Here is a 24,905-nt window from a genome sequence, read left to right as displayed (position 1 = left end):
AGGGCATAGAGGTTTATGAAGGAGATGTTGGTGTTAAAAAAGAAAATTTTACAGAGAAGCTTCTATCTTGCTTCCAAATCAGCATAGCTGGCATCACTCTTTGGGTACCTGCTCCCACACATTTCACTCTGTGAAACTTTCATTCTACTAATTATGGCAAGATTCAGTCATCTTCAATTCCCCCTTTTTACAGATATTCCTTGCCTGTAAGAATAAAAAAAAAAATAAAGGAAAAAGGAAGCCACCAGGAACTCCCAGCCTCTAGTTCTGTAACTGATAGGATGGGATCCACAGGATGAGAGACTCATGACGAAGGAGCCAGTGTGATAAGGCAGGTCAGCCTTCACCCTTCATCTGCTACATCATGGACTAAGACCAGAGGCTCCCATCCGAGCCTCCCACTGTTTCTCCCTTTGGACTAACTTCCACTCCAACCAGCAAGTCTGGTGTCTTTGTTGATCTATCCCTTTTACGAACCACCACACACTTTGCCCCTGAACAGCAAGACAGGGGTAAAGACATTAGATACCATGAGCTCCTTGCCTCTATAGTGGCACTAATACAGCAGTCCTGGTAAAATGAGAAAGGAAATCTCCATGAGCCTGAAGCTCAGAGCAGCACTGACCTGTGAAGCTGAGGCAGATGTGATCTTCTCCCTTGTCCCTGCTGTTTTTTTCTGTGGAAAAAGTCGTTAACTTGTGTCTCACGTGCTACAAGACAAACCCCCTCCTGGCCCCTCCTATTCCTCCAAAGGAAGCAGAGGTCACTCTTGACCTGTTCCCCATGTATTCCTTCCCTTGAGTGAAGATAAGGCTGGAAGAGGGAAGGCATCAAGTCCTCCAGCTTTATAAAGTTACACTAGCCCAATACTGTAGAACAAACAAGGTTTTAGGCATGACAGAAGTGGAATACATGAAACTTGTAACCTTTACAGCTCATGTTCTAAATAGCTGTAAAGAAAAGAGTATTGGGAGTAAGATTCAGACTGGCATCTAAGTCCACGCATTCACCCGAATAGGCAGCCTGGGACACAGAACCTTCTCCCCATCTCACACCACTTGAAGAAGCAGCCTGCCTCTGAGAGTCTGTCAGGTGTGCTTGAATTCCAAACAGGGAGGAAGAATGAGAACTTTGGTCTGTCTAACAAAATGCTCAGGAAATCCAGCTCCTGGATGAGGTGGGCTTTGGAGGGGCAAGGCCAGTTAGCTGTGCGAGGGGCTCTCAGAGTCCTCGCTGCCCCTGCTGCTGCTAGGGTCACATGCTCTCCCCTCCCCCGGGATGGAAGGGGCTGGTCCCCTTGCTCTTACTCTTGCCAGGTGAGGCGGGGAGCTATTTTGCACAGTGCTCTGCTGGAAAGAAAGTGGATAGTGTGGAACAGAGGAAGGGCATCTCAGAAGAAATAAAAGAAAGAAAACGTGAACTGAAGCAACGTCCTGTTTTCATAGAGCCATAGCAGCTTCTATATACTATATTTAACAGAAGTTCACAGTCTCCTCTTTGTAATTATTTGTATGCATCATCCGGACCTTCAAACTATCTGTATTATCTACAATTATTGCAACTCATCTACATGCTCAGTTTCCCAGGAAGGTAAAAACCTCTCCTGACACTTAGTTTATGAATTCTGGGGAATCGGACTGGGGGAGATGTAGAAAAGCAAACAATTGGTAGGGCATATAATTATCTCTTTCAAAGGAAACACTCACCTCCAGCTGGCCTACTTGTGTAGGTTCTAGTGCCTGAAAAGAGAATTAATTAACCCAGGCAGGTCTCTAGTGCTTGCATGTCCTCCTTCAAAACCTATTTACAAACCTGCTTAGAAATGCTGGGCTTTTGCAAGCAGAGAGTTCACTTATAAATACAGCTGCAGATGGAATTCTTTGCAAATGGAAATGGAAAATTCTGAACAGGAATAACTTGACATTTGCTTCTGGAACAATGGTAAAATGTCAACATCTGCCATGAAAATATAGAACTATAAAATAATGATTAAGGGTCCTTTCAGGTTTTTTTTAAAATATATACCACTGTTTGGGTTTGGTTGTTTCACAAAGCTCTGTGCAGTATCACTTTACTACTATTTAAGCAACTGAGTAATTAAACAAGCACACTTTGACATTAAATTTTATTGAAACATAATAATAGTCTCATTCTATCAGAGCTATGGTCCATTCAGGCCAGAAGTCTCTCTTTTCCATGTACTAGAAGCTGTGTTTTTTGATAGCCTAATAATCCCTTGTTAATGATGATTTCAAAGATCTGGATTCACAGAAACATCCCAAATTCTGTTAAAAAATCCATTTTAATGTTATCACTTATAATTGTGCTAAAACTTTTGTTAAATTTATTTACAATATGAACCAATACCAGCTCTTGAATGGCTCATTAAATCTGCTGCCTATGGTGTTAAGTAGCACCTCCAACTTTTTTTCTTTTTAAAAAAATTTTATTGTGGTTAAAAAAACACACTTAACATAAAATTTACCATCTTAACCCTTTCTAAGTGTCCCGTTCAGTAGTGTTAAGTATATTCACATGGTTGTGCAATCAATCTCTAAAACTTTTTTGTCTTGCAAAACTGAAATTATACCCATTAAACAACACGTCCCCCTTCCCCCCTCCAATTCAGCTCCTAGCAACCACCATTTTATTTTGTTTCTATGAATTTGATCATTTGAGGTACCTCATATAGATGGAATCATACCATATTTGTTTGTCTTTTTGTAGCTGGCTTATTTCACTGAGCATGATGACTCAAAGTTCATCCATGTTATATCACGTGACAGGATTTCCTTTCTTTTTAAGGGTGAATAATATTCCATTGTATGCATATACCACGCTTTGTTTATCCATTCATCCATTGATGGTGTGTGTGTGTGTTCAGTCGCTCAGTCACGTCTGACTCATTGTGACCCTATGGACTGTAGTCTGCCAGGCTCCTCTGTCCATGGAATTTATCTGGCAAAAATACTAGAGTGGGTTGCCATTTCCTCCTCCAGGCAATCTTCTTGACCCAGGGATAGAATCAGTATCTCCTGCACTGGCAGGCCACTTCTTTACCACTGTACCACCATGGACACTTTCTTCTGCCTCTTAGCTATTGTAGATAATGTTGTTATGGACATGAGTGTGCAAGTATCTCTGCAAGATCCTGATTTCAACTGTTCAGAACCTATATCCAATCATGGGATTGATGGATCATATAGTAATTCTATTTTTAATTTTTTGAGCAATCACCATACTGTTTTCCATAGCATCTGTACCATTTTTCATTTCCCTTCAGTGCACAAAGGTTTCAATTTCTCCACATCTTATTTTCTGTTCTTTTTTATAGTAGCCATCCTAGTGGGATGTGACGTGGTATCTCTTTGTGGTTTTGATTTACATTTCCCTAATGACTAATGATGTTGAGCATTGTTGGCCATTTGTATATGTCTTTGAGAAATGTCTTTTCAAATTTTCTGTCCATTTTTTAATTGCGTTATTCGTTTTCCTGTTGTTCAGTCGTAGAAGTTCTTTATATATTCTGGATATTACCTCCTCATCAGACATAGGATTTACAAATCTTTTCTACCATTATATAGGTTACTTTTTAACTCTGTTTATTGTGTCTTTTTATGCACAGAAGTTTTAAATTTTAACATAGTTGTATTTCTCTATTTTTATTTTTGTTACCTGTACTTTTGGTATCACAACTAGGAAATCCTTGAAAAATCTAATGTCATGAAGGTTCTACATTTAGATATTTGATCCATATTGAGTTAATTTTCATACATGCTATAAAGTAAGGGTCAAACTTGGTTTGTTTGCATATGGATTTGCAGTTGTTTCAGCACCATTTGTTTAAGAGGATATTTTTCCCTTTTGAAATTCATGGTCTTGACAGCCTTGTAAAAAAAAAATTTGACCATATATATGAAAATTTATTTCTAAGGTCTCTGTTCTATTCCAACGATCTGTAGGTCTGTCTTTATGCCAGTACAACACTATTTTCATAACTGTAGGTTTATAATAAGTTTTGAAATCAGCAAGTGTGAGACCTCCAATCTCTTTCTTTTTTTCCAAAGACTGTCTTGGGCTATTCAGAGTCCCTGAAGATTCTATATGAATTTTAGATGGATCTTTCTTTTCTTAATTTATTTATTTAAAAAAAAATTTTTGTTGTTGTTCTGGGTCATTGTTGCTGCACACGATCTTTCTCTAGTTGCAGTGCACGGGACTTCTTATTGTGATGGCTTCTCTTATTGCAGAGCACAGACTCTAGGCACATGGGCTTTAGTAGTTGCAGCATGCAGGCTCAGGAGTTGTGGCTTGTGGGCTAAAGTGTGGACTCAGTAGTTGTAACACACAGACCTGGCTGCTCAATGGCATGTGGAATCTTCCCAGACCAGGGATTGAACCCATGTCCCCTGCATTCACAGGTGGATTCTCAACCACTTCAGGATGGATCTTTCTGTTTCCACAAAAAATGCAATTAAATCTGTAGATTACTTTGGGTACTATTGACATCTTAACAATATTAAGTTTTCTAATCCATAAACACAAGATGTTTTCCATTTATGTGTCTTCTCTGTTCTTAAAAAAAAAAAATAACTGTACTAAGATATAATTAATATACCATAAAACTCCCTCATTTTGGAGTTCCAAATATTTTTCTCTCAGTCCATAGGTTGCCTTTTATTTTGTTGATGGGCTCATTTGCTGTTCAGAACTTTTTAATTTACATAGTAACATTTGTCTATCCATGCCTTTGTTGGCTGTGCTTTCAGTGTCGTATTTAAGAAATCATTGCTAAAATCAATGTCAAGAAGATTTTCCCCCTTTTTTCTTCTAGGATTTCTATGGATTTGGGTCTCATTTAAGTCTTTAATTCATTTTTTGTTGATTTTGTATATTATGTAAGATAAGGTTCCATATTTCATTCTTTTGCATGTGGACATCCAGTTTTCCCAGCACCATTTGTTGAAGGACTGTCTTTTCCCCATTCAATGGTCTTGAGAGTCTTATTGAAGATCAATTGGCTATATTTGTGTTGGTTTATTTCTGGGCTCTCTAGGCTGTGCCTTTTGTCTGTGTGTCCTTTTTTATGCCAGTGCCATACTGTTTAGTTTACTGTATCTTTGTAATATATTTTGAAATCAGGATATGGGATGCCCCCAACTTTGCTCTTTTTTGCACAAGATTTCTTTGTTTATGTGGGGTTTTTGTGGTTCCATATGAATTTTATGATTGTTTTTCTATTTTTTTAAGAAATGCCATTGTGTTTTGATAGAGATTGCATTGAATCTGTAGATAGCTTTGGGTAATATGGACCTTTTAGCAATACTAATACTTCTGATCCATGGACATGGGATATTTCTCCATTTATTTGTGTCTGTTTTCTTTTATCTAGAGTTATATAGTTTTTTTTAATGAATGATAGCTAGTTGTATTAATATGCCACATTTTGTTTATCCATTCATTAGTGGATGGACATTTGAGTTATTTTCATTTCTTGGCTATTATAAATAATGCTGTTATGAAAATCAGTGTACAAGTTTTGTTTATATGTATTCTTTCAATTCAATGTCTTTTAGTATATTTACAAGCCTATGTAACAGTCCTACAGTCACACTACCCTGAATATACCTGATTTTCTCTGATCTCAGAACTTGGTTAGTACTCAACAGGAGAAATATCAAACCTCAGATATGCAGATGACACCACTTTACGGCAGAAAGTGAAGAGGAACTAAAGAGCTTCTTGATGAGGGTGAAAGAGAAGCATGAAAAAGCTGGCTTGAAACTCAACATTCAAAAAACTAAGACCATGGCATTTTGTCCCATTACTTCATGGCAAATAAAAGAAGAAAAAATGGAAACAGTGAGAGACTTTATTTTCTTGGGCTCCAAAATCATTGCGGACAGTGACTGCCGCCATGAAATTAAAAGACACTTGCTCCTTGGAAGAAAAGCTATGACAAACTTAGATAACATATTAAATAGCAGAGACATCACTTTGGCTACAAAGGTCCGTATAATCAAAGCTATGTTTTTTCCAGGAGTCATGTACAGATGTGAGAGTTGGACCATAAAGAAAGCTGAGGGCTGAAGAACTGATGCTTTCAAATTGTGGTGCTGGAGAAGACTCTTGACAATCCCTTGGACTACAAGGAGATCAAACCGGTCAATCCTAAAGGAAATCAACCCTGAATATTCATGAGAAGGACTGATGCTGAAGCTGAAGCTCCAATAATTTGGCCACCTGATGCAAAGAGCCAACTCATTGCAAAAGCCTCTGATGCTGAGAAAGATTGAAGGCAAAAGGAGAAGAGGGTGGCAGAGGATGAGATTGTTAGATAGCATCACCGACTCTACGGACATGAATTTGAGCAAACTTCAGGAGATAGTGGAGGACAGAGGAGCCTTGCGTGCTGCAGTCCATGGGGTGCAAAGAGTCGGACATGACTTACTGACTGAACAACAACATGCAACAATCGCCATTCTCTAATTCCAGAATATTTTCACCTACCCAAAAAAGAAACCCTATACCTATGTAGTCATTCCCCATTCTCTACTCCCACCCAGACTTTGGCAACCACTATTCTACTTTCTGTCTCTATATATATTTGCCTATTTTGGACATTTCATATAAGGGGAATCATATGATCTTTGTCCTTTTGTGTCTGTTTCTTTCACTTAGCATAATGCTTTCTAGTTTCCTCCATGTTGAATAAGGATTTCATTCTTTTTTATGACTGAATAATACTCCATTTTATGAATATACAACATCTGTTTATCAGTTAGTCAGCTGATGAGCATTTGTATTGTTTCCACTTTTTAGCTTTCATGAATAGTGTTGCTGGGAACATTTGTATACAAGTTTTTGTGTGGATGTATGTTTTCAATTCACTTGGACATTTTCAATATCTTTAGGAGTGGTATTGCTGAATCATATGGTTACTTTGTTTAATTTCTTTAGAAACTACCAAACTGTTTTCTAATAAACTAAACCTTTTATATTCCAACCAACAATGTATGAAGTTTCCAATTTCTTCATGTCTTTACCAATATTTGTTATTATTTATCTTCCAAATATTTGGGTTTTCTTATCAATAGACTTCTTTGTTTCTCAGCACTTTGTTAGCCTTCCCTCACTATGGTTGTCTCAGATGGAGTGTGTTCAAAGTCTTCCTGCTGAACCTCTGTAGTGGGGTTAATTCGAGCAGTAGGCTAAAGCAAGATGAACTGATTAAGTTGTTTGATTTATGTTTCCTGCTTTGAGAGCATATAGATGCTCCCAAAGGAATGGTCTTCCAGAAACTTTTTATTACCACTCTACTATATGATGATGCTTTAAAGGTGAAAGAACAGTTTTCACTAGAGGGGTGTTTGTATTTCTCCATAATGTCAATTGGCTTTCCACCTACTTCTTTGTCTACACTAATCAAAACTTGAAGGAAGAAAGATGGATAATGTAACATGCTGCCCTTCTTTCACCCCAAAAGCCTAAGATCCTGTAATGGTTTTTGTAAAATCAGAACATGATTACCTAAGAAACCATGACTCCATGTAGGAAGCTCCTGTTGTCTTTCCTTTCTGTACTATTCACTCTTCTGTTTCCATTTTCTTTATGATGAATCAGCCTTTAAAATGCCATGAAAATTCTCAAATATGTAGGCACTGACAATTTTTAAGTAATTGCAGCTCCTAGTAAAGAGGTTTTTCCAATTTTGAAATTTGCTATTTTTAAACATATCTTAAACGTACAAAATTGTTTTGAAGAGAGTTATGTAGTTTTCTTACATGAGAAGAGGAATGGCAAAGTTGGAAGCAATATTTAAGCATATTCTCAACAATCCATTTGAATTTCATTTGTAGGAAAGAGTATACTTTTAAGACACAACAGGACATAGCTTTTTTGCCTCATGCTGGGAATCCAAACAAGTGAGTTGCATTTACATCTCAGCCCCCAACTTGATAAGTGGAATTCTAGATCATTTTATTTGTTTGCAAAGAAGTACCAAGCAGTTTTAAAGGTCTGATATTCTCACTGAGATTTAATTTATGTACCAAAAACTTCACCATTTTAAAGTATGCAATTCAGTGTTTTTTAGTATATTTAAAAGGTTGTGCAATCCTCACCACTCCTTAAATCCAGGAAATTTTCATCACCCTAAAGAGAAACCCCACACTCAGTAGCAGTCACTCCCCTCTCCTTCTTCCCACCAGCCAATGACAACCACTAATGCACTTTCTGCCTTTATGGATTTTCCTATTCTGGACATCTCATATGAAAGGAATCAAACAATACATGGTCTTTCTGACTGGGTGTTTTCATGAAGCATGTTTTCAAGGTCCATCAATGATGTAGCAGGTATCAGTGCTTCATTACTTTTTAAAAATTTTTATTGGATTATGGTTAATCCAATGTGTTGGTTTCAGATGTATAGCAAAGTGGTTCAATTATACATGTACATATATTCATTATTTTTCAGATTCTTTTCTCATATAGATTATCACAGAATATTGAGCAGAATTCCTCAACAGTAGGTCCTTGTTGTTTGTTTATCTTATATATAGTAGTGAGGCTTCCCTGGTGGCTCAGTGGTAAAGAATGTGCCTGCCAATGCAGAAGACGTGGGTTTGATCTCTGGGCCAGGGAAGAACCCCTGGAGAAAGAAATGGCAACCCACTCCAGTATTCTTGCCTGGGAAATCCCATGGACAGAGGAGGCTGGCAGGCTCCAGTCCATGGGGTTGCACAAGAGTTGGACACAACTGAGTGACTAAACAACAACATATGGTAGTGTGTATATGTTAATCCCAGGCTCCTGATTTATTCCTCCCCTGCCCCGCCACAGTTCACTTTTGGTAACCATAGATCTGTTTTTGATATCTGTAATCTTGTTTCTCTTTTGTAAATAAGTTCATTTGTATCATGTTTTAAAATTAGATTCCACATATGAATGATATCATGTGATATTTATCTTTGTCTGACTTACTTCGCTTAGTATGATAATTTCTAGGTCCATCCATGTTATTGAGTGCTTCATTACTTTTAATTGCCAAATACTATTCCAATGTCTGTATATACCACATTTTACTTATTCATTCATCAGTTGGTGGACATTTGAGTTCTTTCCACTTTGGGGCTATTATGAATAATGCTTCTATGAACATTTGTATACTAGTTTTTGTGTGGATATCAGTTTTCGTTTCCCTTGGATACATACCTAGGAGTGGAGTTCCTTGAATATATGATAACTCTATGTTTGACCACTAAAGGAATTGCCAGTCTGTATTCCATAGTGACTGCACCACCTTATACGATCACTAGCGTGAGTCAGTGTTCTCCTTTCACCAACATTTAATATTGTTTGCTTTTATATATTTATATAATACCCTAGCCATTATAGCTACCCTAGTGGGTATGAAGTGGTATCTCATCATGTTTTGATTTGCATTTCCTTAATGACTAATGATTTTGAGCATCTTTTCAGGTGCTTTTTAACCATTTGTGTATCATCTTTGGGAAAGTGTATATTCAAATTCATTGCCCATTCTCTTTTTTAAAAAAATATTTAGTCACACCCCCATAGCATGTGGGACCTTAGTTCCCTGACGAGGGGTTGAACCTACACCCCTTGCATTGGAAAGTAAGTTAAGTAAGTAAGTGTTACTCACTCATTCTTGCCTGACTCTTTGCAACCCCATGGACTGCAGCCCACCAGGCTCCTCTGTCCATGAGATTTTCCAGGCAAGGATACCGGAGTGGGTTGCCATTTCCTTCTCCAGGGGATCTTCCCAACCCAGGGATCGAACCCGGGTCTCCTGCACTGCAGGCAGATTCTTTACCGACTGAGCTACAAGGAAAGCCAAAGAAGAGTCTTATCCACTGGACTGCCAGGGAAATCCCCATTGCCCATTTTCTAATTGAAATGCCTTTTTATTGTTGAGTTGTAAGAGTTCTTTATATATTTTGTATGTAAGACATATCATATATGTGATCTGCAAATGTTTTCTCCCATTCTGTGGGTTGTTTCATCACTTTCTCGATGGCACCCTTTCAAGTATAAAAGTTTTAATATTCATGAAATTATCTGTTTTTTTCTTTTGGTTTCTTGTGCTTTTGGTTTCTTATCTAAAAAGTGCCTAGATTCTCTAATCCAGGTCATGAAGATTTATACCTATTTTCCTTCTAAACGTTTGATAGTGTTAGCTCTTTGATCCATTTTAAATTAATTTTTGGTATATGGTGTGAGGTAACTTCCCTCTTTTGCATGCAAATATACATTTATCTCAGTACCTTTTGTTGAAAAGACTATTCTTTCCCCATAGAATGGTCCTGGCACCCTTGTTGAAAATCAATTGACCTTAGAAGTGAGGGTTTACTTACGGACTTTCTTTCTTACTCCTTTGATCTATATGTCTTTAGGCCAGTATCACACTGCCTTCATTAAAGTAGTTTAATAGTAAGTTTTGAAATCAGGAAATGTAAAGTTCACATTCTTCGTCCTTCTGATCCCTCCAGTGGCTGCTTAGTTGCCGGTTTTCACTGTGGTTGTGGGCTGTTGATTTTTAAGGCTACCACAGGACTGGGGAGGGAGCATGGAAACAGAGGGACATTCTAATAACACAAAGCTTACTGTTCTTACCAAGATTAACCCATTTTCTTGAAGAAATGCTCTCTGGATTTTTGCAAGCTTTCAGTTATTTTCTGGAATACTGGAAAAGTTACTTTTGACATTTTTTGGTTAGTGTTTTTATTGCTTTTATGGAAGGGAGGGTTTTCAGAGTTCCTCATTTCATCATTCTTGAAGTTATCTAGATCTGAGTTTTTAACCTCCACTACTTCCTCCTCCTTTGCACCAAATGTTATTAGACCAACTTGTGCAGCTTTCTAGGAATTGAATAGGTAACAGAATCACGGGTTATCACATGCATTTGGGCTTCCCTGGTGGCCCAGAGGGTAAAGAGTCTGCCTGCAATGTGGGAGACTCGGGTTCGATCCCTAGGTCGGGAAGATCCCCTGGAGAAGGAAATGGCAACCCACTCCAGTATTCTTGCGTGGAGGATCCCCATGGACAGAAGAACCTGGTGGGCTACATTGCATAGGGTCACAAAGAGTGGGACATGAGTGTGCGACTTCACTTTCTTTCTTTCACAAACCAGCATAAAACTTCTGTGTAAGACAGGATCCTTGTCTTTTTATGTATTAATGTGTATATCACTTACCCACATTGAAGTAGAGTATTAAAATGGGAAATTCTGTCACTTATATATAGATATATAGATTGACCAGTAATATCCTTTACAGCACTTTATTATCCTTTAGCACAGGATCCAGCCTAAGATCAGATATTGCATTTATTTGTCACATCTCTTTAGTTTGGAGCATGCACACAGTCTTTCTTTTATGACATTGAGATTTTTTAAGAATAAAGCCTTCATTCCTTTTGTTTTAATAGACTATTCCTCATTTGGAGTTTGTCTAGTATTTCCTCATATTTAGATCCATGTTATATATTCCTGGCTAGAAAACTACATACTTGCTGCTGTGTCATTCATAGGGTTTAATATTGAGAGACATAAGATGTTTATCTGACCTCTATGGTTGATGTAAATTTTGATCATCCAATCAAGTTGTTTGCTGATTTTTCCGCTTTACACATAATATTTTTTCTCTAACAACTAATTAGTAGTCTGTGGAGAGACATTTTAAGAACAATGTAAATATTCTGATCCTCAGAAAAAATTTCCCTTTGGTTTAGCATCAATTGATGATTCCTGCTTAAATCAGTCTTTACTATGATGGTTGAAAAATGATGATTTTCCAGCACCAGCGCTCCCTCTACAATTACCATTTAATACTCAAGGACTCATATTTTAAAACAGTTTTATCGATGATCCTTTCTAGGTGGGGAAGCTAGTATGACATATTGCAGTCAAAACCAGCTTGTTGGTCTCAATGAGGATAATATGGTGTGGTGGGGGGAGCTACTAGGATAGGTAACAGAGCCTATATAGGTAATCAGAAATTGTAGTTCACTGGTCCTTTGGCATTATATAACTGAGCAGGTACCCTAGGGACATATAGATGTGCAGCCCACTGAGGTCCTTCTACAACTAACAAAATTCCTGGTTTAGTGAAGGGAAATATGGTTTGATCTACCACAATAGAGAGTCACGACCTTTCGCCCCATTATCATATCTGAGTCAGTTTATAGATTTAGGCTCTCACAAATGAAAAGGAGTCCAGGTACCCTTAAAGAAGAATACCACAAGTATGTATACATTTTCCCCCCAGTGACACTGAAGCCATTTTCCCTGCGGAAAGGTAATATCCACATTTTGGAGAACAGTAGATCCTAATTTTGAGTTAACACTATTTTCTGGACAGTCAGAATGCTATGGCCACCAGCCATAGACTTTTAGGATAAGGACTGACAGAATATACATACAGTTTTGACCCTAGGCAGTCTCACCATAGGCCCAATGAAACCACCTGGCCCAATTCAATGAAAATATTCCCAGTTCTTAAAGGTATAAATGAAATGCATATCCTCAGCAAATGACAGCATTCCCACCTGGACTTCTTGAGCCACAGAGATAGGACTTTTGAGACTATTATGGAAGAAAGGGCCAAGTATAGACTCTTGGAACTCCACCTCCCGAACAAGGAAGCAATATTGCCTCCCTGGTAGAACAGCAGAGATAAATGTCACCATTGTGGCTCAGATGGTAGAGAATCCATCCACCTGCAAGGCAGTAGACCCAGGTTTGATCCCTGGATTGGGAAGATTCCCTGGAGAAAGGAATGGCTACCCACTCCAGTATTCTTGCCTGGAGAATTCTATGGACAGAGGAGCTTGGGGGGCTACAGTTCATGGGCTTGCAAAGAATCAGACATGACTGAGTGACTTTGAAATCAACATAGGAGATATAGAAGTGATGATTTAATTCATATTTGGCTACTTTAAAAGTCAGGTGAGTCTGAAAGTGACCTTAAATTATCATTAATTGCATGTCAACTCTAAATCTGGCTACTGTTCCAGATGTGATCTTGTAAACAGTTGGCAAGTAGCTACTGATCTAAAGAAGCATTTTCTCTATATATCAATCAGGACAAAGATTAGGGTGAGGTGAGTGAAGCAGTTGCCTCTGGCACAAAATTCAAGGGACTCCCCCCAAAATCAGTAACCAAGATAAATAATATTTTAATGCAATATTTTATAAAACTAAAACTAATGCAAAAACCCATGACATACAAAATAGAAAAATTTTAAATAGAGGCAAGGTTAGCAACAGAGAATAGCAGAAGCAGAATACCACAGATTATGTCAATTCTTCAGCCATGTGCTACTAATTTGCAGGGAACACTGATCATCTCACCATCCCACAGCACATCATTGTGCTGCTGCTGCTGCTGCTGAGTCACTTCAGATGTGTCCAACTGTGTGACCCTATGGACTGCAGCCTGCCAGGCTCCTGTGTCTATGGGATTCTCTAGGCAAGGGTACTGGAGTGGGTTGCCATGCTCTCCTCCAGGGGATCTTCCCAACACAGTGATCGAACCGGGGTTTCCTGCATTTCAGGTAGTTTCTTTACTGGTGAGCCACCAGGGAAGCCCCTATCATTATGCTAGTCTACCACTGATAACATCATACTGACTAAACACAGAAAGAAAAAATTAACAGGTACCCCAGATGCTAGAAAATGGGCAACAGTCCTCCCCAAAATACAAGGTTCTCCTGACACATCAGTAAAGTTTTGGTGGAAGCGGGGCAGGTACATCCAGGATTTGGGAGATACTGAATATCCCTTCCAAAGTAAATAAGTTGTTGCATCGTTGACTCCCTATCATTTAAAGAATTTCAACGGATTTTGTAGATAACATAGATCATGTTTGACTGGTTGCTTCTTTCCATTTACTGGCCTACAATGCTGTAATCTTCCATATTTGAGAGACCACAGAGCAAGAGATGGTGCTCCACCTAATCCAAGGAGTGGTTCTACCACTTGGCCACTATAACCCAATAAACCCAATGGTACCAGAAATATTTGTGGCAGATTGGGATGTTATGATAGCTTGTGGAAAGTCCATACCTAAGAATCACAGCAAGGAGTCCCTGGAGTTCTTAAACAAACTTATGTTCCCTTAAGGAAGTAACTTTTCTCCTTTAAAACCAATCCATGTCTTGCTTCTAGTTTCTGGTTGCTTTTAGTTTCTGGTTGAATTTCTAACACAGATCTTCAAGTGACTAATTATAACCCAAACTGCCCATCATGAATTCAATGCTAAGAGTCAGCTGCCTAGCTATAACCTTAGATGTACCCTGAAGCATTTCCTCTTCAATGGAAGCTATTGAGTACATATTCAGAATGTGGCCTGAGTAGATATTGAAGTTACAAGTCCCAGCATATCTACTCCTGCTTCATAGCTATTTTTGCAATACCTACAACCTCATGGGAAGTTCAAGGCTTATTTAAAACTGGCTCTGCATAATATGCCTGCAACAGCCAGAAGTGAATTGTTCCAGCATTATAGCCCTGAGAGCTATCCCAGAAGAATAGTGGAGAAGTAAAGTCCTCCCAGTGCACAGAACTTCAAGGAGTGCAACTTCAGGTCCACTTTGCTTGCTTGGCCTTTAGGCCAGGATCTATACCAGTGGTTGGCAAACTTTTTCTCTAAACGGCTAGGTTTAGAGCTTTCAACTTTCAGGCCACATATGATCTTGTTGCAACTACTTAATTTTACCCTTGTAGTGCAAAAATGACCATAGATAATATGTAAATAGAAGGATATGTATTTCAATAAAACTTTATTTATAAAAGCAGTTAATAAACTGGAGTTTACCAGCCTCTTATCTATACAATTCACTGGCAGAATCTAATGGTCTGATTTGTTGTTATGGATTTGGAAGATGTGAAAATAGAAAATTGGTAACTAGATTAGCCTCTTAATTTGGGGTCCACAGAATCCTAAGTGGCTGGAAGATAGAACAATATAATATTATATAATCCTGGTTTTCTTAATAATCTTATGTATTTTGTCTGTTGCACTTAAAAATACTACTCTGAGAATGGTTTCATGAGCTTTACCAGACTATCAAGCTTTTGAAAGACAAAATGGTTAAGCAGTCTTCAGAATGGGCCTCAAGAATGAGAACTTTCATGTCTCAAGTAGAATGCATGCTAAAAGGCCTTAGTCTCCATTGCAAATGTATTGTACCAGCAGGGTCGGAGAGAGAGTGAATCCAGAAACAGTTTCTACTTTAGTGAGGGAAGTTGTTACCCCATCCATAAAGGAAGGGGTCTAATGCAATCAACCTTCCCTAAGGTTATGGCTAGTCACCTCAAAGTATGGTACTTTACCAGGGGCTCAAAGTGTGTTGCTGCTGATAAACTGAGTTGAAGTCCACGAGATTCACTGGTGTTATGTACACCATCCCCGAAGGTGCAGGTCTTATAGATCGTTGGAAAGGTTACTGAAGACTCAGTTACGGTACCACCTAGGAAACTAACACCTTGCAAGGTTGGGATGCTGCTACAGGATGTGGAATCACTCTGAGTCAGCCAATAGTAAACATAATGCTATTTCTTTCATTGTCCGAATACATGGGACTGGGAGCCAAGAAGTTAAAAAGGTTACTGGCATCTCTCATGAATCATTAAACCTAATGGTCCATTGACAAACCTTTGTTTCCCATACTTGAAACTTAGAAGTTGAGCACAGTAGTATCTTTGATAGACTCTGGCAGTAATGACAACTTCATTACATCAAAAGTCTTGGCAGCAGGTCACCAGACAATGGAAAAAGTATGGACAAGACCACCTGAAAGCTGTGAATATGAATGAGATTTTATGCCTGGGAGTTCCAAGAAATAATGTGGTTGAGTTTTGATGTGGAGAGAAACTAGAGACTCCACAAGAAGGAACTCAAGCAAACCCAGAGAAATGATGAGTGTGACACTCTGACCATATTGTGATTATTTAAACATGATAATGGCAATTTTTTCCATGAAATCTGTGAATTTTACAGTCATGCAGCTGAAAGAATCATGACTTATGTTTTACAATTTATACAGATGTTTTGATATATTTTTGATCGTCTTATTTCTTTTAACTATTAACATTTTTTGTATCTCTGTGTATGTATATATGTGCTCCCTTATCAATGTTGTACCCATCTTTACCTTTAAGATGAGAAAAGGAAAAACCTCAGTCCTCCTCCTGTGTCTCTCTTTTATCCTCACTACTACTGCACTCACACTTCTGGCACCAGATGTGTGGAGGTTTTCCCCCACCAAGCAAATTCTCTGTGCCACCAGCTGGCTGTCCTAAGATTTAACTCAATTCTGATAGGATCTATTTGGAGATATGTCAGATCCCACAGGTGAGCTCAGTCCCACAAGACTGCCCTCTGCCACACACACACACACTTCAGATGCCAGTCACAAGCCCAGACCTGTCTGACCAACTGGCTATAGATCAGAAATTTCAAGGACCCTCTCCTCAGGTTTGATTAATTTGTTAGAGTGGCTCGCAGAACTCAGGAAGACATTTACTTATATTTACCAGTTTATTAAAGGATATGATAAAAGATACAGATGAACCACCAGATGAAAAGATACACAAGGCAAGATCTGAGGGGGTCCTGAGAACAGGAGCTTCTGTCCCCATGAGGTTGGTATATGGCACCTTATGACTGACCATTAACTCCAGTACCAGCCCTTCTCCTTTCTCAAAAGAAAGGGGGCAGGGCTGAAAACTGCAAGCTACTAATCATGGCTTGGTCTTTCTGGTGACCAGCCTTCATTCAGGAGACAGCCAGGAGCCCCTTTCCCCCTAGAGTTGCCTCAATAGAACAAAAGACACTTCTATCACCCAGAAAATGACCTGGGTTTTAGGAGCCTTGTATCAGTAACCAGGGAAGAGACCAAGATAACATTTTTCTACTCTCTCACAGTGAACATGTCTTTTATGTCACCCCAGGCTGGTGTGGTCTGGGATAGCATAGATTATAATACAATTTTGTACAATATAAAAATACAATTATAAAATGTAATACAATTTTTTACTCTCATAGTGTTCATCCTAACAAGATTCTCAACTCCTTAAGGACAGGGTCTTTGCTTTATATCAACGTTACTCAAAGTGTAGTGTGTGGACTCTATATTACCAGTCCATAACTAGACAAGTACAGGAATTAAGATTAAGCATTTTTAATTATTTAAAGAAATTTCACAAGGTGATTTTCATGTCTATAGAATCTTTAAAATTTTTTGGATTTTTATTATCTATGACATTGATTTTTTAATTCTTCTAATAGTTTGTTTTTATTGTATTTTATAAAAGTATTAGTTCACTACAATTTGGAAATTTTTGGAAATGTCCTTCACCACATATTTTGAGAAGCAGTATATTTATATCACTTTTTTTTAATTGGAAGCTTTTGAGAAGACAAGATGGCAGAGAAGAAGGATGTGAAGCTTTTGAATTTAAGTTTGATGCCACTTTTTACAGTTTAATTTGTTGTTGCTTGGTCACTCAGTCATGCCCAACTCTTTCCAACCTCATGGACTGCAGCACATCAGGCTTCCTGGTCCATCACCATCTCCCGGAATTTGCTCAAACTCATGTCCATTGAGTTGGAGATGCCATCCAATCATCTCATCCTCTGTCATCCCCTTCTCCTCCTGCATTCAATCTTTCCCAGCATCAGGGTCTTTTCCAATGAGTCCGTTCTTCCTAACAGGTGGCCAAAGCATTGGAGCTTCAGCTTCAACATCAGTCCTTCCAATGAAAATTCAGGACTGATTTCCTTTACGATTGACTGGTTTGATCTCCTTGCAGTCCAAGGGACTCTCAAGAGTCTTCTCCAACACCACAGTTCGAAGGCATCAATTCTTTGGCACTAAGCCTTTTTTTATTGTCCAACTTTCACATCTGTACATGACTACTAGAACAGCCACAGCTTTGACTATATGGACCTTTGTAGGCAAAGTAATGTCTCTGCTTTTTCATATGCTGTCTAGGTTTCTCATTGCTTTTCTTCCAAGGAGCAAGCATCTTTTAATTTCATGGCTGCAGTCACCATCTGCAGTGATTTGGGAGCCCAAGAAAATAAAGTCTGTCACTGTTTCCATTGTTTCCCCATCTATTTGCCATGAAGTGATGGGACCAGATGCCATGATCTTAGTTTTCTGAACGTTGAGGTTTAAGCCAGCTTTTTCACTCTCCTCTTTCACCTTCATCAAGAGGCTCTTTAGTTCCTCTTCACTTTCTGCCATAAGGGTGGTGTTATCTGCATATATGAGGTTATTGATACTTCTCCAGGCAATCTTGATTCCAGCTTGTGCTTCCTCCAATCCAGCATTTCTCATGATGTACTCTGCATATAAGTTAAATAAGCAGGGTGACAATATACAGGCTTGATGTACTCCTGTGCCACTTTTGAACCAGTCCATTGTTCCATGTCCAGTTCTAACTATTGCTTCTTGACCTGCATACAGGTTTCATAGGAGGCAGGTAAGGTGGTCTGGTATTCTCAAGTCTTTAAGAATTTTCCCCAGTTTGTTGTGATCCACACAGTCAAAGATTTTAGCATAATCAATGAAGCAGAAATAGATGTTTTTCTGGAATTCTCTTGCTTTTTCTATGATCCAATAGATGTTGGCAATTTGATCTCTGGTTCCTCTGCCTATTCTAAATCCAGCTTGTACATCTGAAAGTTCTTGGTTTACATACTGTTGAAGCCTATATTGAAGGATTTTGAACATTTCTTTGCTAGGATGTGAAATGAGTGCAATTGTGTGGTAGTTTAAACATTCTTCGGCACTGACTTTCTTTGGAATTGGAATGGAAGCCGACCTTTTCCAGTCCTGTGGCCACTGCTGAGTTTTCCAAATTTGCTGGCATATTGAGTGCAGCACTTTAACAGCATCATCTTTTAGGATCTGAAATAGCTCAGCTGGAATTCCATCACCTCCACTAGCTTTGTTTGTAGTGATGCTTCCTAAGGCCCACTTGACTTTGCACTCCAGGATGTCTGGCTCCAGGTGAGTGATCACACCAACATGGTTATCTGGGTCATTAAGATCTTTTTTGTGTAGTTCTGTGTTCTTGCCACCTCTTCTTAATATCTTCTTCTGTTAGGTCCATACCATTTTCTGTCCTTGTTTGTGCCTATCTTTACATGAAATGTTCCCTTGGTATCTCTAGTTTTCTTGAAGAGATCTCTAGTCTGTTCCATTTTATTGTTTAATTATAAAGACTGAAATACAAGTGACAGTATGTGCAAAATATTCCCAATGAAATGAGAAGAAGGAGAAGAAAGAAAAAAATAAATCTTTGGTGTATATTATCAATATACACCCGTAGCATTATAGACACCATCAGATATTTATTTTAGCTCAGTATATCTCCGACAATAGGTCAATGATAACTTGTAACATCTCTTGGTTCTAATGTGAAGCTTTTTATTACAAGGGATAAAAAGGAATTCCATGTTTGGATTTTGTCCACAAAATAAATTTGTTTTTGTGAACCATAGTTCTTGATACACACAAGTTTACTTTGAAAGACATTTTTTAAAATCCTCCTTTCACTTATGACTTTTAAAATATGTTTTTTAAATGGTGGATCTTATACTAGTTTAACTTCTGTTTCATCCAGTATGATGCTGGTTCTTAAATGCATGATTGATAATGCATTAACGCTTATGCTGTATAGTCTTAATGCTGTATTTCATGCATGAGCCTAGAATAAAGAAAATTCTGAAAATGGAGATATCTCACCAAAAAAATGAATAAAAACGATGTCTAATAACTAGATCATTAATTCATTTAACATGTATTGGACACATGAGCACCAGATACCCAAAGCTAGGCCATGGTATGGAAATGTAATTTTAACTTTCTTGCAACCAGGAATACTCTTATTTTGTACCCCATTAATGGCCAGGTAGTATATCCTTGAAAAAAGTTTCTATTTGTCTAATACTAGAAGCCTAGTTCAAATTCATAATTGTTGAATGAGCTATTCTGGTGCACTGAGGATTAACCCATTTCCATATTATAATACATTGTATGGTAAAAAAGAAAGCAGGAGATAAGACTACTTGTACACTACAATTACAAAAGGGTAAAACATGCATATGAAAATAGCCCAGAAATCAATAAAAATGATATTAACTGTGTTGGAATAGTGGCATTATGGGTGGCTTTTATTTTCTCTGTTTTTCAAATCTTTTGTAATATATTATTTTCATAATTAAAAAAATAGAGGCAGTAGACAGGAATAGACACTTCACAAAAGAGGAAATTCAACTAGTAAGCAAACATAAAAAAATTTTGCACTCACTAGAAAAAGAATATATATTAAAGCATCACTATGGTGCAATTCTTCACCTAACTGGCAAAACAACTTCTTTTAAAAATAAAGCTTAACCCATGGCTGATTCATGGCAATGAATGGCAAAAAAACACTGCAATATTGTAAAGTAATTAGCCTCCAATTAAAATAAATAAATAAAAAATAAAGCTTAAATGTCATTGAGGATACAGGAAAACAGTGCTCTTATACATTATAGATGGCACTGTAATTGGTTTGATCCTTGTGTGGGTTGAACCGTGTACCCCTAAAATTCATATGTTGAAATCCTCACCCTTAATGTAGCCTTATATATGGAAATAAGATTGTTGCAGATGTAATTAGTTAAGTTAGGATGACATGATGCTGGAGTATGGTGGGCCCCTAATCCAATATGACTAGCATCCTTAGGAAAGGGGGAAATTAAATTTTTGTTGTTTAAACCGCCTAATTTGTGGTATTTTGTTATGGCAGCCCTAGAAAACTAACAAAACCCTTATACAATTAAAATAGCAAAAATATATTTATATGTTATATATTATGTAATATATTTATATTTGTATATATAAATTCAAGTCATATGTGATCAACTATGCATAAAAATAATGTGATGAAACTGATTTTTTCTTTCTCTTCTACCATTTTATCTAATGTATCTCTTTTATAATGAAAGGAAAATTTATCAAATGTAAAAATAAGAATAAATGTTTAATTCCCTTACCAATTAATTCAGGGACTAGTAATTGAGAAATGTATCTATTTAGTCTCTGACGGACATTTCAGTTCTGAAATTTTTAATTCCGCAAAATAGTTTTCTTGTTGTTGTATTAATATTTCTTGTAGGTTAAAAAACCTTCCAAGGATATATGGATGAAAATTCAATCAGAACCTCATTGCTAAAAAGGACTCAAGTTAAATACACAACTGCAGAAATTGCAGGAGTCATTGAATTCCCTGTATCATCCCTGACAGATGCTCATCTGGCCTCTGCCCAAGTACTTCCAATGATAGGGAGGTCACTGCTTTTCCAATTAGGCCATGCAATTGTTGCATAGCAGTTACAGCTAAAAGTTGTCAGTGTATTAAGCTGAATTCTGCTTCTCCTTATTGTGCCCAGGGTTCCCTTTGGAACAACACAAAATAAATTTATTACCCGATTTATATGGCTCCCTTTTAAATATAAGAAGCCTTTTGAGGCCAAATATTTAATTCCTGATATTATTCCTTATCTGATATTGTTTCCAGAGATCCTCTTTTCACACTTACTTGGTTGCTCCCTAGTCTCTCAGGGTGCTTCAAAATATAATACAAAAACAAAGTTCTCCAGGTATAACTTGAACAAAGCAGATTAGTGTGGAACAATTACCACAGCTGATCTAGAACAAGGCTAAATGCTAAAAATTTATTATTGCTACTAAATACTTTTCCAGGGTCTTTACATATATTATTTTGGTTCTCTCAATCATTATGCATTATTATTAGTCATATTTTACAAATAACAAAATGGAGGCACCAAGAAGTAACTTGCCTAAGATCAGAGTCCAAGCTGAGACCAGTTGACATTCAAAGCCTTTTCTCTCAACCAGCTCTTAATATGCATTTGTGGAATGCATGTTTAATAAATTCTTGTTGAATGAAGGAAGGATTTATATATTTACTCTTTTAGTAATTTTTTGGCTTTGTCCTAATCTTGGCACTTACAGAATTAACAGTAAACTGAAATCACCAGATGCTTGTCATATAAGCAGACTTTAACTCTCATCCTAAACCACCTTAGCTCACACCTCATTAACCTTAATGCAAAAAAACATACATTTCTCTCTATTACATTTCACTTGTTTGTGGCTCATCTTTACAGCCTGTTGAAATAGTTCTGAATCCTGTCATATGGTGCTCTCCTATCTTTGTATCATCACAAATTTTCTAAACACACCTTCTCCAATAATTCTTCAGTTTGAAAGAGAAAAAGATTTTAAAAATTCCTAATTGTCTATGACATCAACTATTGGTTTGATAGCTACACATTTAATGAATAAAATAAAAGTAATGACAATAAGAAAGCATATTCTGTAATTTGGTTTTAATTATTTCATGTTGATATTCAGCCCTAATGGGGCTGAAGCTATGAAACTTTAGTGCAGTGTTTGGAAACTAAGAGAGTGACTTCGCCTAATGCAATATAGGAACCATCAGCTTTATGTAGGATGTCTGGATGTGACTAATAGAAAACTCAACCCAAACTGACTTCAACAATTGTCAGCTTATTAAATCATATAATGAGGAAAACAGAGATAAAGCAGTGTTAGCGATTCACAGGTTCAACAATATTATCAAGTATTCATTCTTTCCATTTTTCTCCTCTGAGGTTCTCTTTGTCTGCTACCGTTCTCATAGCTGCAGAATGGTTACAACACCTCCAGGCACTATGTCCTCAAACAATTTCCAAAGGCCAGGAGAGAGGACATTCTTTTCTGGTGCTTCTTTCTAAGACTGAGATAAAGACTTCCCAAAAGGTCTCCAACAGACTTTTCCATTTGTGTCATTATCAGAATTAAATCACATGTCCTTGCCTAAGCCTGTCATTAACAAGGATAATGGAATTCTCATGGCTGCAGAATGGGGAAAATACTGCAAAAGACACATCTGATAAAAAGGACTATTATACCAAATATATGAAGAACACTTACAACTCAATAAGAAAACAAGCAACCTGTAAAAAAAAAAAAATGAGTCAAAGACCTTAACAGACACCTCAACAAAGAAGACATACAGATGGCAAGTAAGCATATGAAAAGATGCTCTACAGCATATGTATTCAGGGAAATGTAAATTAAAACAACAAGATACCAGTACACTCCTAAAGAACAGCCAAAATCCAGAACACTGACAATACCAAGTGCTGGCCAGGATGTGGAACAATAGGAACTCTCATTCACAGCTGAGGGGAATGTAAAATGGTATAGCCATTTTGATGATTTCTTATAGAACTAAACATACTCTTTGTTGCCATACAATCCAGCAATCTCCTTGCTTGATATTCACCCAAAGGAGTTGAAAATTTTTGTCCACACAAAAACTTGTGCACGATGTTTATAGCAACGTGCCTCCTAATTGCCAAAACTTGGAAGCAACCCAGATGTCCTTCAGTAGGTAAATGGATGCATAAACCGTGGTTCATCTAGATATTGGACTGTTATGTGATGCTAAAAAGTAATGAATGATCAGGCTATGAGCAGACATGGAGGAAACTCAGATGCATATGACTAAGTAAAAGAAGACAATCTGAAAAGGCTACATACTGGATGATGCCAACTATATGACATTCTGGAGAAAGGAAAACTATGAAGATATCACAAAGATCAGTCAGTAGTTGCCAGGAGTTGGGGGTCAGAGAGGGATGAATAGGCAGAGCACAGAAGATTTTTAAGGCAGTGAAAATACTCTGTATGATACCATGATTATGGATATATGTCATTAAGCATTTGTCCAAATGCATAGAATGTTCAACACCAAGAGTGAATGGTAATGTAAACTATGGACTTTGGCTGATAACGATGTGACAACATAGGTTCAACAACTGTAACAAACTTACCATGATGGAGGGGATGTGGGTAAGAGGGAAGGAGCAGGAGGGAGGCTGTTCATAGGTGGGAGCAGAGGTAAACAGAAAAATCGCTGTACCTGTTGCTGTGAATCTGTTACTGGCAAAGGCCATTAATGATTCCCAGGAAATAAAAATAGAATCTAGGTAATAAAATGAAATCTAACCCTTTTTTTTCTTCTCTTGTCCTTTGTTCTTAGTCCAGTTTCACTTGTTCCTGGGGGGTTGTGTATGGAGACCTCGCATCCGGCACTTCAGAACAAAGTCCTAGTGTGAAATGGCTGTGCCTGACGCCTCAGCTTAGCGGGCCCTGTGCAGAAGCGCTGTACATGACGTTGCAACCCAAGATGGTGGCAGCAGACTGCTGCTGCTGCTGCTGCTGCTAAGTCGCTTCAGTCGTGTCTGACTCTGTGTGACCCCATAGACGGCAGCTCACCAGGCTCCTCCGGCCATGGGATTTTCCAGGCAAGAGTACTGGAGTGGGGCGCCATTGCCCTCTCCGGGCAGCAGACTAGATGCTGATAATGTTGCACACGACACTGCAATCCAAGATGGCGGTGACAGGCCAAATGCAGAAGCGTTGCGCCCAGCACTTGGATCTGGATTGAGTGCTATGAACAGCACAACCATACCCCATCCGTGAGAAATCCTGGCCCCTGCCCACTGACAAAAGCCCTATAAAGCAGCCCTGCCCACAGACGTGTGCTCCACAGCACAAGCTCGCACCTCTCCACTCTTTGATCAGAGCCTTCCTTTGCTTTCCTTTGCAAAGGAACTTGGTCTCCTTCTGTTGGCTCCAATGACACTGGGCAGGAGGACTGTTGTTGGAGCCCAGCTAAGGAGAGTCAATAACAAATCTAAAACTTCTTCAAAAAATAAAATAAGTTTTAATTACACAAATTTACCAAGACCAGCTTAGCTGGGTTATGGACTGAGCTAGAAGGGAACGAG

General features: G+C 38.1%; 1 protein-coding gene across 1 annotated transcript in view; it reads right to left on the bottom strand.

Moving 5' to 3' along the window:
- Positions 1-24,229, bottom strand: part of GPC3 (glypican 3) — a 531,061-nt gene extending 506,832 nt beyond the window's left edge. The window contains exon 1 of the mRNA XM_081563858.1: positions 24,122-24,229. The gene's annotated coding sequence lies outside the window, so the exon portion shown is untranslated. The remainder of the gene's footprint in view (positions 1-24,121) is intronic.
- Between the last annotated feature and the right edge of the window lie 676 nt (positions 24,230-24,905).

The sequence above is a fragment of the Giraffa tippelskirchi genome, chromosome X (genome assembly GCF_054371585.1).
Source record: "Giraffa tippelskirchi isolate mGirTip1 chromosome X, T2T-mGirTip1v1.2.pri, whole genome shotgun sequence".
Taxonomy (NCBI): Eukaryota; Metazoa; Chordata; class Mammalia; order Artiodactyla; family Giraffidae; genus Giraffa; species Giraffa tippelskirchi.
Note: the sequence above shows the minus strand (reverse complement) of the source record. Positions and strands in the feature narration are given on the sequence as shown.